We start from the raw sequence: 12,936 nt of genomic DNA, 5'->3' as shown, positions 1-12,936 counted from the left end.
AGAAGCAAGACAAAGGCACGCAGTGTTCTGTGTTGTCCTTGCTGCTACAGTCCTTAAATCTATTCTGTTTCAACTCTTAAGCACATTAAGTCAAGAATGCTCTCTTTTCTCTTTTCTGTGAAGAGCAATGTAGACTGGAATAAGGTGGCATCGTTGCCACCATCACTCTTACCATCCTGGGACCCTGCAGATCAAGCTGGACTTAGAGCAGAGGTAGCTGCTCCAGACAGTGGCCTAATTGGCCCTCTCCCACTGTCCAGGCAGATAATTACTGGTCAGACAGTAAGGAGTGGAGACAAGACCTACACACACTCAGGAAAGTCACTGCATGTTCACAGGGAACCTCAGCAGCTGGCATGTTAGCTCTCTAAGGTGGAGCTAAGTGGCTGACCTCAGGAGTTGGTTGGTCTTCCAGCTGGCAGAGTACAATACACCTTACAGAGTGTAAAGCGCAGAAACAGGCCTGGGGCTGCTGGCACAAGCTAACAGTAAAATAAGTGAGCAGGAGGCAGGCAACTCAAGGGACTGGAGACCAGAACTGGAAGTTCAAGAGCCTCTAGAGGCAGTGGTTTTGGGGACAGGAACAGGGGGCCATGGGGCAGCACAGAGAGAGGATGCCTCTCCAGAATAGGGCCATGTAGGGGAAAACGGAACCTGGGAAAGGCCAGCAGCCTGTAAGCCAGGCCTCTCCTTCTGTGTATGCTGCTGAGGTGAGGTTTTGAGCCAGACACAGCTGCTGATAAATCTGCTGATTTGGGGGCTTTGTGCTTCCAGGGCTGACAGTCCCAGGATGCCTGTAGCAGGCTGCGCATATCAGGAGTCTGCAACCCGGAGTGTCAGGTGTAATTTAGCACTGGGAGCATGAGTTATGGTCCTGCCCATTAAGGAAAGGCTAGCAGCACAGCCCTGCCTGTCAGCCAAGTCCCCCACCTGCTCATGAGCTCTCCTGGTGAATGAATCAGGATTTGGCACATCATTGTTTAATATAGCCCCCATGCTAATGTCTTTTTGAAATGAAACTGAGAAAGCTGTTAACCTCAGTTAGCCAGCTGTCCTCACAATGACCTGGATAAATCACTGTAGCAGGAGCCCCAAAGAACACCGTGCTCGCTGCTTTGGAAAATGGAGCTGACGGTGAAGGACTGTGCTCCTAGTGCATGCTAGGAAGGCTGGTGCAGCCATGCCAGGAGCCCTGCTGGTGCTCCAGGCTGGGTGTCAGGTTCTGCAGAGTTGCAAAGGCTGGAGAGTTCACTGGCACATTCCCTCCCTGAAAGCCATGAGAAGAGTCATGGCTTTATGCTGCAGGTGGAAGAGAGTGCCTGGACAGAGGCTGGCATAATGGTGAGAGAAGGCACTTTAACTTCTAGCACCCACAGGTCAGCTGATCTGGCCTACATTCAGCATCTTGTGTCAGGTTTGGGGGGGTATGACATTGCAGTGTAGCTGATCTGCATGGCTATCTCACACAACCCTGAAGGTCAGTCACAGCACCGCTTGGCATCACTATGTGCAGAGAGACTGCTGGGCAGGGCTGCTGCCTGTTTTCTGTCATGAGCTGATCTTTCAGCAGATTGAGAACCTGACCTCCATCCTGAGGAGCCTCTCTCAGGAGTCAGAAAGGCACAAGCAGGAGGAAGAGATGAGGCTGCAAGACATAGCACCTGTCCTTCAGTATGAACCATGAAAGAGAGATGTAGTGATGTATTATCTCTAGGCTGAGCTACGAGACACTGACCTGCTGGTAAGACATCTAGGAGAACATCCAAACTCATGGCAAGCAGGGGAATCTCAGCAACCAAAGGCCTGACTGGTCTGAGCCTAGTCTTTATGTATGCAGTTGAAGCATCTGCTTTGGTCCATCACGTGCACTGGAGTGATTTGGTGCAACAGGAGCATCACGTATTGCTCTGTAGGACCTGTCACGTGTCAGACCTAGAGCTCAAGGTATGGTCCAAGTTCCTCCCTGCCAAAGCATCCCGGGCATGTGTGAAGAGTAGAGGAGATCTGATGCAGTGTTTGTCTAGGCTGATGTGGCCTAGACAAAGACATCTTTAACAGAGCCAACATCAGCAGCCTTAGAGAAAGGTGTAGGAAATTTACAGCAGGTGGCTTGAAGCAGCTTGCTCCAGAGGCTGATTTAGAGATTGTCTCATGCTCAGGACAGGGCATTGCTCTCTGCAAAGCTGTTTTGACTCTGGGAGCTGTTATCTGTAGAAAGGCCTCATTACTTTATCTGTTTTCTCACAGGGCACTCATAGCTGCTGTCTCTTTGTACAGCAGTGAGTTCCACCAGACGGGTTTTCTTTTGTTGTTTCTGATCTGGATGATTTTATTTTTTTTTCTTCTCCAGCATTACTGAGGAAAATCACACCAGCTGCATGTCAGAAACTCTTGGAAAGAGGAACAAAGCCATCTGTTCTCCATGTCCATGAAGGCATGCACAAGAATTAATGGGCGTATCCTGCACCAAGAAAGATTCAGGTTAGGAACAGCTTCTAATGGGGAGGAGAGCAAAGCACATGAACAGACTGCCAGGGGCCAGAGGATTCTGCATCACGAGAAATCTTAAAGGACAGAAACAAAAGACAGGGCACTTGTAGGTTCCCATCTCAGAACAGGAGGATGGGCTATCATCCTCTCAAGGTTCATGCCAGCCTTGCTCATTTCCTAAATCTAACCTTGCTCAAACCTTGAAACTCAACTCTGCCTTCTTCAGAGCCTCACTGTTCAGCACTCATGTGGTAACAACATACCATTTAGCAGTGTGATTCTTCTTTCTAAAAAAGTAACTGTGCTTGAATCTTGGATGGGTGCTCATTTCCAACTGTGATTCACCTGATCTTCACAAGACTCAGCCCCAGCTTTGTGCTTCAGATGGTGTCACATCTCCAGCTGTGCTGTCCATGTTCCTGTGCTGGGTAGCAGCGTTGGTTTGTGGGAGTACTCTTCCCTCTTTCTTGGCACCTCATTGTTATGCTACTGCAAGCTTTGTCACAGGAGACTTGCTGAGGAGTACACACTACTGTTTTCCCTGAAAATTCATCTTTATGTGTCTTCCTCGTTAGTGATGTTCCTTCAACACTCTTCTCAGGGAACAGGGTTCTCTTCTCCGTCCTGAGTAGGGGTTTGGGGGATTCTGTATGCATGGAGTCTGTCCCCTTCCAGCCCTCTGGAAGGACGAGTAATTAGATCCACTCAATTCCTCATACAGGACTCTTAGCACTCACCTGAACGTGCTGGGCTGATGACTCGGTGCTCTTTCACATGTTCCAAAGCAGCGCACTGTCACTGTCTGGGACATTCCTGGGTAAAGACGTGCTCTGCAGGGTGAGCAGAGGCCTCAGTGCAGCTGGCTGAGAACTGGTGCCAGAGTCCTGAATGAAGCAGGTAAACATCAGGCTTGCCTGCCAGAACCGCACAGTTGACGGTCTCTAAATTGTTCTCTTCAGTGATATATCCAGCAATCTGCACTGCTTCAGCTGCACTGGCGGGTGCCTGGTTTGCTGAGTAGCACTCAGGAACCCGCGTGTGGGAAAAAAGCTGGATGTTGCCCCTTTTACTACCTACATATCTGGTCACAAGTTACTCAGTAGTCAGAACATGTGCTTTAACATATGCTGAAGAGAGCAAGCAGAGCCTGGAGGATGTCAGTGGGTGATGAAGGCTCTGATACCATCATCTGTATGACATGTGCTGCTGTGCCTCGGGCTTTGGCCTGAGCACTGCAGTTCCACCCTTGGTGGTAAACATAAGAGTAGATGAAGCAGAGATGGGAGTGTAGATTTGCTATTTGCTATCAGAACTTTTGGATTCAATTTCCATTCTCAGTAAAATAGCTGTGTGCAGTTTCCTACATGTGCTGCTTTGCAAGTAAGTTGTGCAGGACGTGGCTATCAGTCAGAGACCACCTGGAGAGCAAGGTCAGCTTGATGCTATTTAGTTTTGCTGTGCAGTGGCTGGTCCAGGCAACATGGAGGTGTGGGTCTGACTGATGGAAAGGTCTCACCTCTGTTCCTTGGTAGCTGCAGGAGCCTACTGCCCTTTGCCTACCCAGTGTTTGAGTGCAGTCATGGTACTTAATAGCTGGAGAAGTAGAATTGACTGGATATCAGCAGTTGACTTATCTGCTTTCTTCTCAGTACCTAGCAAGGGTGCAATTCTTAGTGAGATGTTGCCTACCCACACAGCCTCACCCTGTCTATGGAATAGCAGCCATGTTAGTACTTAGGAGCACCCACTTGGACCATAGGTCCTCAGCAGGATGGTGGAATGAGCACACATATACCATATACCAGAACACAGGGCAGCTCACATAGACGTAGACATCCCAACACTGCTGGTGGCGTAAAGGGGCTAGACACAGACAGCCAAAATAGCCAGTGGGAACTGTGAGTGACATGGGAAGGTGAACTCTGTCATCTGTGTAGACACTGGAGAAGAACCCCAACAGGTACCTGGGCCTAAGAGCCAGTTCTACAACACAGATGTTAGAGGAAATAAAGGAAATGATAAAGCATTGACTAAAATGGTCTGCAAGGCTGGTTTCTCTCTGTGTAGCCTCTGAAGGAGCAGTCTTTTGGGCTACGGAGAAATGAGGTTAATGCAGAGCCACAGCTGTTTGTATAGCTGCAGTCTTTAAGAGAGACTTGGGAAAACTAGCTTGGATACCAATGAATATTTACAATTACACTGTTCCAAAGCTGAATCCAATCACATCACTGCAGTATGCAGGCTTTGTGCATCAAAAGAAAATGAGAGGAAAGCAGGAAAGATGGAGTTGCCTTTGGAGAGACTTAAGAGTGCAGATTGCCCTGCTTGTGGCAGAACTAAAATGCTTTATTTCTGATAGGAGCAATTTATTCTTCAGGCATTTTGCTCAATATTAGAAATTGCCTGGCTGTTTTTTGAAGTGAGTCTTCAGTAGGTGGTTTTTAATTCAGAGTGAAATAAAGGAATGGAAAGTGTTGTAGTCCATAATTTTGACACTGTACTAACAAACTCCAGAAATAGGGGAGGATTTCCAAACTAGAGCAGAGACCTCTTCTGCTCACTGAGTTCTAGGTTACTATGTGGAAGAGGCCTGGACAGAGCTGCCCTTGTTAAAATCATGCTTCTAATATGATCTTTGACTGGTTACCATTAAACAGGATGATCTAACAGGGAAAGGAAAGGGAAATGCTGGATGAACATTCACTGCAGCTTAGTATTGGCCTCTTCTTTTTTTTGCAGTGGAAGGTACACAAAAAGAATGATGTAGGGGAATCACTGCGTGATAAGAATACGGAGGATTTGTGACTGCTAGACCACTGCAGAGAGCTGTGTGCAGCAGAATAGGAAGTGTGTGGCAAAGCAAAGGCACTTCATGAGATGACAAAAGGAATAGTACCAAGCAGATCACCTGCAAGAGCTGCTCTGGTGGCCTGCCCATATTGTGTGCTGATCAACTCTTCTATGTGGTGCCAAGGGAAATTATCTTAGATTCTCAGTCTTGTATTCCTGGTGTTGGCAGCTGGGAGAGCTGTAGGAAAGGGCTTTACAAAATGAAGAGGCACCCATCTGGATGCTTTGAAAAAATCTACGATGTGCTCCATCGGTTCCATATATTGGGATTTTTTATGGAACTCTGACACGCTGGAGCAGTTGTGGAAGAAGGCAGGCATGAGAAGGGACAAGAGTACAGAGCAGACTGGGGACAATATGTTTTACATTACCAGAAATTATGCTTTTTATTCAGACATTGCATGGCATGCATCAGTGTTGCCAAAACATGGCTGCAACACTGAATACTGCCTGCTGCTCTAATGTACAAGGGTTGTGAATAATCTCTGGCTTGCTGTGGTACTACAGTACCAGAACACCAGTGTTCTTAATTACAGATATTTAAGGTATATCCTTCCATTCCACCATGAAGACATTCCCTAGCACCATGGCTGCATGACAGCAGGTGCTTTGAGAAAGTCAGTTTAGGATTTACAGTACAAGAATGTGCACTTACTCTGACAGAGTGTGTACTTACAAGCACACCTGACCTGGAAGAGTGACATCTGAAGGGCTAGCCTTCTCCATCCCCAAGGCCCCCGCAGGCAGCATGCCTCCACCCCGAACAGAGGGCAGCATGTTGCTGTTTTCAGACTGCTAATCCCTTTGCATGTTTTGAAGATGATGCTGTTTCCTAGTGCATTTCATCTTGTGGCTGCACAGATCCCTTCTTCTGGATGGCGATCTTAAAGGCTGATGATGGGAAATCCCAGGAAGCTGGTCTCTGATCTAAGTCACACTGCTGGTGGAGGAAAGCACTCTGACACATGCAGGCATGGCACAGGGTGTTCCCTGCAGCTTGGCACATACTGAAGTCGATAGCCCTCAGCAGGAACTTGCATTCAATATTATACTGTCTAAGAGGCTTAAAATCAACTGTGACATTTCAGTATAGCTACAAAAATCTTGTTTTCAGTTTCTCCACTGGTAGCTTGCTTTAGAATGAGACAGTGCAATTTGGTAATTGATTCTTGGAATCCAGCAAGTACATATGCACTGGGGTATTTGGAATCATGTCCTGTAATACGAAAAAGTCATTCATTTCATTCATTTGAAGGTCCCTTGTGGGCATGGTAACTGCCCAGACAAATTCCACATGAAGATGAGAAATGTGACAGAAATCAGGCAGAGGCCAGTTCTGTGTGCTGCAGAAACAACAATGCTGTTTTGCACTGACCACGAATCCACTTTGCTCCATCTTGTTCTCTGCAGCTTATTGTAGGTTCTTATACCAGCTCCTGACAGATACCAGTTGCTGCAGCAAAAAAACAGAACTCCAGATGATCAAAAGAGTAGCATGCTTGCACACTTCTGGTAAACCCACAGCCTGCTGGAAAACTACCAAATAGTTGCTGGTGTCAGAAGCAGGTAAGAGCTCAAAGCAGCAAATGCTGCTGCAAATCAGTCTATGGGAGCCACCAGTGTTGGAGCTGGAATGGCTGCGGGGAGCTACTGCAGTTTCCTCGTTGGTGCGTCTCTCTTTACACTGCATGCCTCCTCACTATTTTTAAGCATCATGCCTTGGTCTGACCTCCTCCAGAGGACAGAACTCAGAAGCCTGCTGACTGAGACAGCCTCATTCAATGCAGGTGAGTGGCTGCTGCGCAGCTCCAATGCCTGCGGCAAAACAAGGTGCCTCTGAGTTCCACGCCTTCCCTCTGGGGAGCACCAGTAGACCAGCATGGTCTCTCCTGCTTTATGTCCCCCCAGGTACATGCAGCTCAATGTGAGGCTGCCTCTCTGTTAAGTTACAGACAGGACCTTGTGGTTCCAGACTCCACAGGCTGAGGTGGGCTGAGCGGAAGCCTGTGTATCACAGACGTGGGAGCCGCTGACTTCCTGGCTGGAGGTCGCAGTGCCTTGCTTCCCTGAGACCCTCTGGAGTGGCTGAGCCCCCTGAGGCAGTTGCTGGGCAGCTTTGAATGCTGCTGGGAGCCTTAGCGCTCAGCAGGCCAGGCCTGGGTGCCCGGTCCCAGGGCCTGCACCCACCACTTGTGCTGAGGGCAGAGGTATAATTGCTGTCGGCCCCAGCATCAGACTCCCCATGAGAACAAAGCACAGGATTTAGTGCTGAAGTTGGCTGGCTGATGCCACGGCAAATTGTTTGCTGGGACATACACGCTTCCACTGTCATCGCAGCCAGCTCTGCCACTGCTAGGAGTGAGCTTTGTTTAAAAGCGGACTAGTCTGTGAAGGCTGACCTGTATCCTGGCATGGCAGCGCAGAGGTAGGGTCACCAGCACACCACTGCAATATTTTGGACTTTTTGGATACAGGTCCTTAGAAACGGACTAGAAATGGACTTAGAAATGGACTAAGGTCCATTGTCTTTTCAAGGCCAGGCTGGGTGGGACCAACCTTATCTAGTGGGTGGCATCCTTGTCCATGGCAGGGGGATTGGAGTTACATGATCTTTAAGGTCCCTTCCAACCCAAGCCATTCTATGATTCTACAAAATGGAGAAGAAACATACTGAGACAGGTCATACTGTCAGGGTCATTCCTTGCAAATGATCCTGGAGCACTGAAAGGAAATAAGAACAACTTACAACTTTGCAGTCAGCTGAAAGTCTGTCTAGCCTACTCTTGTCTCTGATTGTGGTCAAGAGCTATTATCTTGGGCAGTGTAAGAAGAGGGCATAGCTACTGCAGTACTGCTCTGCGAGCCTCCAACGATCTGCAGCTCGGAGGCTTCAGAAGCAAAAATGAGGTCTTGTATTTAATCGTTGTAAGTGGATTTTTTTTTCTCTCATGACAGTATTTAATCTCTTTTTGAATGCATATGAACTTTGGAGACCCATCGGATCCTTTGCCAAGCAGTTTGACACAACATAGGGCATATAAAAATGCTATTTGTTTTGTAGTTGTTACCTGCTAATTTATGAGGTGCTGCTGGTTCTTATATGGAAGGGACAATAAGTACTCATACTGCAGTCAACCTCTTTGTGCCAAACTTGATTTTATAATCCTCTGTCATACTTCCCTTCAGCCATCTCTTCTCCAGGCTAAAGAGACTTTATACTTTTTCCTCATATGGAAGATATTCTTTGTATTTGATCTCGCTTGTTGCTCTTCTCTGAAACCCTTCCAACTCTTATTTTTCTTGAGAGGCAGACCAGAACTGCATATGGTAATCACAATGCAGTTTCCACTATGGATCTATTCAGTGGCATAACTATGATCTGCTCTCCATTATTTTCATAATAATTCTTAACAGTAAGTTTGCCTTTGGATTGCTCCTAGGCACTGAGCAAACATTTCCATAGAACCATCTCTATCTGTCTATATCTGCTTTTATCTAGTGTAGTCCCAAGCCCTCACTCTTGAGGAAGAAGAGCTACAGCACCTGGAGCTGCAAGTGAAACCTTGTAAGAAAGAAAGTGCAAATGCCCCAGAACTTTAGCAGGGTTAAGACCACCTGGCTGTGTCTCATGTCTTCAAGACCAGGGACAGCTGCTAAACATCTGAAAACCAAGAAATTATGAGTTAAGATCAGTTAAGCCTCACAACAGTGCAGCCCTGTCCTTTTCCAGGCATCTGCTCTCAAGTACCAGCACCACCTGAGAGGCCGTACAGCACTGTGGGTAGAGCACAGAAGCCTTCTCTTTGCTGAAACAAAGCTCACATTCAGGTCAAGCAGAAGAGCTAGGAACTGCCCACATTTGCCCTGCACTTGGACAGCAAGCGTCCCTAAACAAGCACCTGTTAAATGTGGTCACCCTTTCACTCCTGTTGCAAGGATTCCTTCTGAGATAGCACCTTCATTCCCCATACCAAGTACAAAGGCCACTGTTACGCAGGCCACGAGACTGCTCAAAGCCCCACACGGCACAAAGGCTGGCCTGTGCACTTCAGCTGACGCAGACGGCATGATTCAGTGCTGAAGAGAGGTTGACTTAATTGCTCAAGAGCTCAGCTTGTTGGCTGTCACCAACCTTTCACCATTCAGCACAAGCACACCTAACCAATGAATGCAGATAAATGCTGAAGTCAAGTCACTATCAATGAACACAAATAATGGCATGTTCTCTTAGTGCTTCTTCATGTTTTCTTTCTGTGGATTCACAGACTGATCAGGAAGGGATCAGGAGTCTGACCTTCTGTACGAGCAGTCAAGAAAATTTCACCATGTTACTGCTGCATTCAATAACTTGTTTGACAAAGGCAGCTTCAGAAGTGCATTCAGCTGGACTTGAAGACATGGAGATGGTAAATGCACTACTTCCTCCCTTGGCCATCAATCCCTTTGCATCACTCTTACTGAATTTTTGTCTCTGATTATTGCTGTGGCAATAGGGCTAAAGAAAGTTTATAAAACTGTAGTACGTTCTCAACTTTGTTTCTCCTGGTTTTGATGTTTTATCTTTTCTGTATCTTAGAATACTCATTTCTTTTTTGGCCAGAATGAAGGTTAACCATAAGGAAAAGAAAGTCATGAGGATCCTCTTTCTGCCCGTTTCCGCAATCCTATACCCACCTTCCCCTCTTTTTGTTTCAGGTTCTCCCTGTGGTCCGCAACCACAAGAACCTTTTCTACTTACGCAGCTCCCTCTTTCTGTCTCTCCTCAACCCCATTTTCCCCTTATCTTTTCCTACCTGCCATTGCCATTGCTGCTGGTTCAGGAGGAAATTGACAAAGCTGGGCAGGGGCATTGGACTGCAAGATATCAAGAGGCCCCTGCCAACTGCAGTGAGTCTGCTTCTGTGACACTGGGCCTGTCCCCACCAGGGAACTGGAAAGACAGAGGCGGCAGAGGCCTGTGCACTCTCAGCGAAGCTCCCGGGCAGGATCTGCTGCCTTGTGCCAGGGGTGAGTAGCAGTACCAGGTGTTTGGGCAATAGGAACATCCATGGTTGGCCACGTGTGACTGGGATGGGTGGGTGCCCCCCGTGCACCACCAGCTGCCCAGACATCCCTCCCTGCCAGTTGTGCAGAGGAAGGCAAGGGGCCTGGAGGGACGAAGGAGGCACAGAGCGCTTCTGTCTGCTCCAGGATTTGGCTTGGGCTCTTGGCAGGTACTGGAGATGCAGCAGGCCAGGTTCCCACCTATTTTTGCCACTGCAGCTGTTTCCTCCTAGTCTCTATTTTTATTTTTCCCTGCCCTGGAGGGGACCCTCCCAGGAGCTGCAATGTTTTTTTTTAATAAATATTTTTCAAGTAGCTGGCTGAGTCCCTGGAAAGGATAATGAGATCATTTTCATTGTAGAATGCAAAGCCATGCAAGACTCTCCTGTTTGTTATTTCTCCCCTGTAGACTCTGACCATGCTGCCGATAATTTATGTTTGTTGATATTCCTCACCAGCCAAACATACAGCGTGTGCCCTAGACAGTACCCAAATGCGATTAGACCTGAGGTGCCAGTTTCCTACGAACACAGAGAATTGGAAATTATCACTAGAAATGCAGAGCAATAACCTTTAAGGCTCATTAGAATTCTACAAGCGCAGCCCCCGTTCCTGTTTTCCCTTTCATGAACCCAGCCGGGTGCTGCAGAGACTCCGCGTGCCGCCGGGCCAGGACCTCCTCCCCCCGCCGCCCGCCGGGCTCTGCGGCGCTTCCGCACCCCCGGGACGGGCCCGTCCCGGGCATCCCGACGCGGCCTCGGGGCCCGAGCGTGTCCCCGGTGCCGGAGCCTCGCTGCCAAACGGCCGGGAACGCTCACGGAACCGGCGCCGCCGCCGCGTTGCCGAGCGCTGCGGCAGCCCCTCCCCGGGCACCAGCCCCTCAGCCGCCTCCCGCCCTCCGTGGCCGCGGCGGTGCCGGCTCCTCCCGCCCGCCGCGGGCGGTGGCGCGGCCGCAGCGCTGGGCAAGGCCGGGCGGCGGCGGCGGGGGGGCCGCGGGGGCTCCGGAGAACAAAGGTTCCGCGGGGCCCTCCGCAGCGCCGCGCCCCGGCCGCCGCGGGGAGGAGCCGCCGCCATGTCGGGGCCGCGGTAGCGCGGGGCGAGGGCGACCCCTGCCGGGCGGCGCCGGTACTGACGGGGGGTGCTGACCGCACCCCCGGCACAGCGCCCCCTGCCCATGGACCCCCCTCGGTCTCCCGTCACCCCGCGCCCCCCTGTCCCCGCTGCACGCTCGCACCCAGCCACCCCCACGTCCTCCTGCCCTGATGTCCCCGGGGCCCTGCCGGCCCCCCCTGCCCTGCATCCCGCACATCCGCGACTCCCCCAGCCTCCCCGCACCCGGCCTCCATCTGCTGGGCCTCGTCCTGCCCCAGCTTCCCGTTTCCTTAGAATTCCTCCTGCCCCATCCTCCCACCTGCCAGGCTCCATCTGCCCTGGCATCCCACCCCTCCTTGGGGTCAGTCTCTCTGTGCCCTGGGCCTCCCGCTCCCCTCAGTCCCCACCTGCCCCAGCCTCCAGCAGCCCTTGGGTATCGCACACCCCCGGTCTCATTGCAGAATGCCCCCTCTTGGGGCGCCTTGCCCTCTTGGCCTCCCCTTTGGGCCTCCCCCTCTCTTTTGACCTCCCGCTCTCTTTCAGTCACTCCCTGTCTGTCTCACCTCCAGCTCACAGACAGGGTTACCACTTCCCTTCCAGCACTGCATTCCTCTGGCCTCCCCATTCCCCTCCAGCCTCTCACTGTCTTCCAGTGTCCAGCTCCTTTTCGGCTGCCCTTAAGCCCCTTAAGCCCTCCCATCTACCTGGATTCCCAAATCCCCTTTGGGGCTTCCTTGCCTTTTTGGCCTCCATATGCCCTCCAGCCAACCTTTCCCCTTTGGGGACCTCCTTGCCATCTTTTTCAGGCCTTCCTTTTTTTTCTTCTTTTTTTTTTTTTTTTCCCCCCTCTGCCATGTGTCTCCTAACTCTTATTATGGACGGCTGCTTCCTTTTGGCTTCCCCCTCCTGATACGCCTCCACCCTTTTTTAGGTCTCCCTCTGATGTCACAACCCCCTTTTCAGCCTTTTTCTATTGTACAAATGACATCTACAGATCACCTCGTGGCAAGGTTGAGGGAGGTGGTAGAATTAGACTGCAGTTGCTTTGGTCCCTTCCCTTCCCTTCCCTTCCCTTCCCTTCCCTTCCCTTCCCTTCCCTTCCCTTCCCTTCCCTTCCCTTCCCTTCCCTTCCCTTCCCTTCCCTTCCCTTCCCTTCCCTTCCCTTCCCTTCCCTTCCCTTCCCTTCCCTTCCCTTCCCTTCCCTTCCCTTCCCTTCCCTTCCCTTCCCTTCCCTTCTCCAGGCCTAGCCTATACCATCTGAGCATACTCAAAAGCATTGCTATTGTGTTTGCAAATGTTTGTTTCCGGGGAAAAAGTTAGACCACATGAGGACGAAAGCCTGGTTAAGCTTAAAAATATGTAGCTATTTTTCCTGTGGTTAGAGTTATTTTTAACACTAGTAATTTCTAACATGCAAGTATTTTTCCACTCATTCCATAACTCAGAAGTAGTTGAAAGGAG

At 50.0% G+C, this 12,936-nt stretch overlaps 1 long non-coding RNA gene across 13 annotated transcripts in view; it reads left to right on the top strand.

The window, feature by feature from the left end:
- The window catches only part of LOC121076989, a 110,962-nt gene extending 99,805 nt beyond the window's left edge, over positions 1-11,157 (top strand). For 12 of the 13 annotated variants that reach the window (XR_005823838.1, XR_005823846.1, XR_005823850.1 and 9 more), the window contains 2 exons: positions 124-213; positions 2,351-11,157. This is a non-coding gene — a long non-coding RNA (uncharacterized LOC121076989). The remainder of the gene's footprint in view (positions 1-123; positions 214-2,350) is intronic. The other variant, XR_005823843.1, reaches the window with a different exon arrangement.
- The last annotated feature ends 1,779 nt before the right edge of the window (positions 11,158-12,936 follow it).

This window comes from Cygnus olor, chromosome 12 (genome assembly GCF_009769625.2).
Source record: "Cygnus olor isolate bCygOlo1 chromosome 12, bCygOlo1.pri.v2, whole genome shotgun sequence".
NCBI lineage: Eukaryota > Metazoa > Chordata > Aves > Anseriformes > Anatidae > Cygnus > Cygnus olor.
Note: the sequence above shows the minus strand (reverse complement) of the source record. Positions and strands in the feature narration are given on the sequence as shown.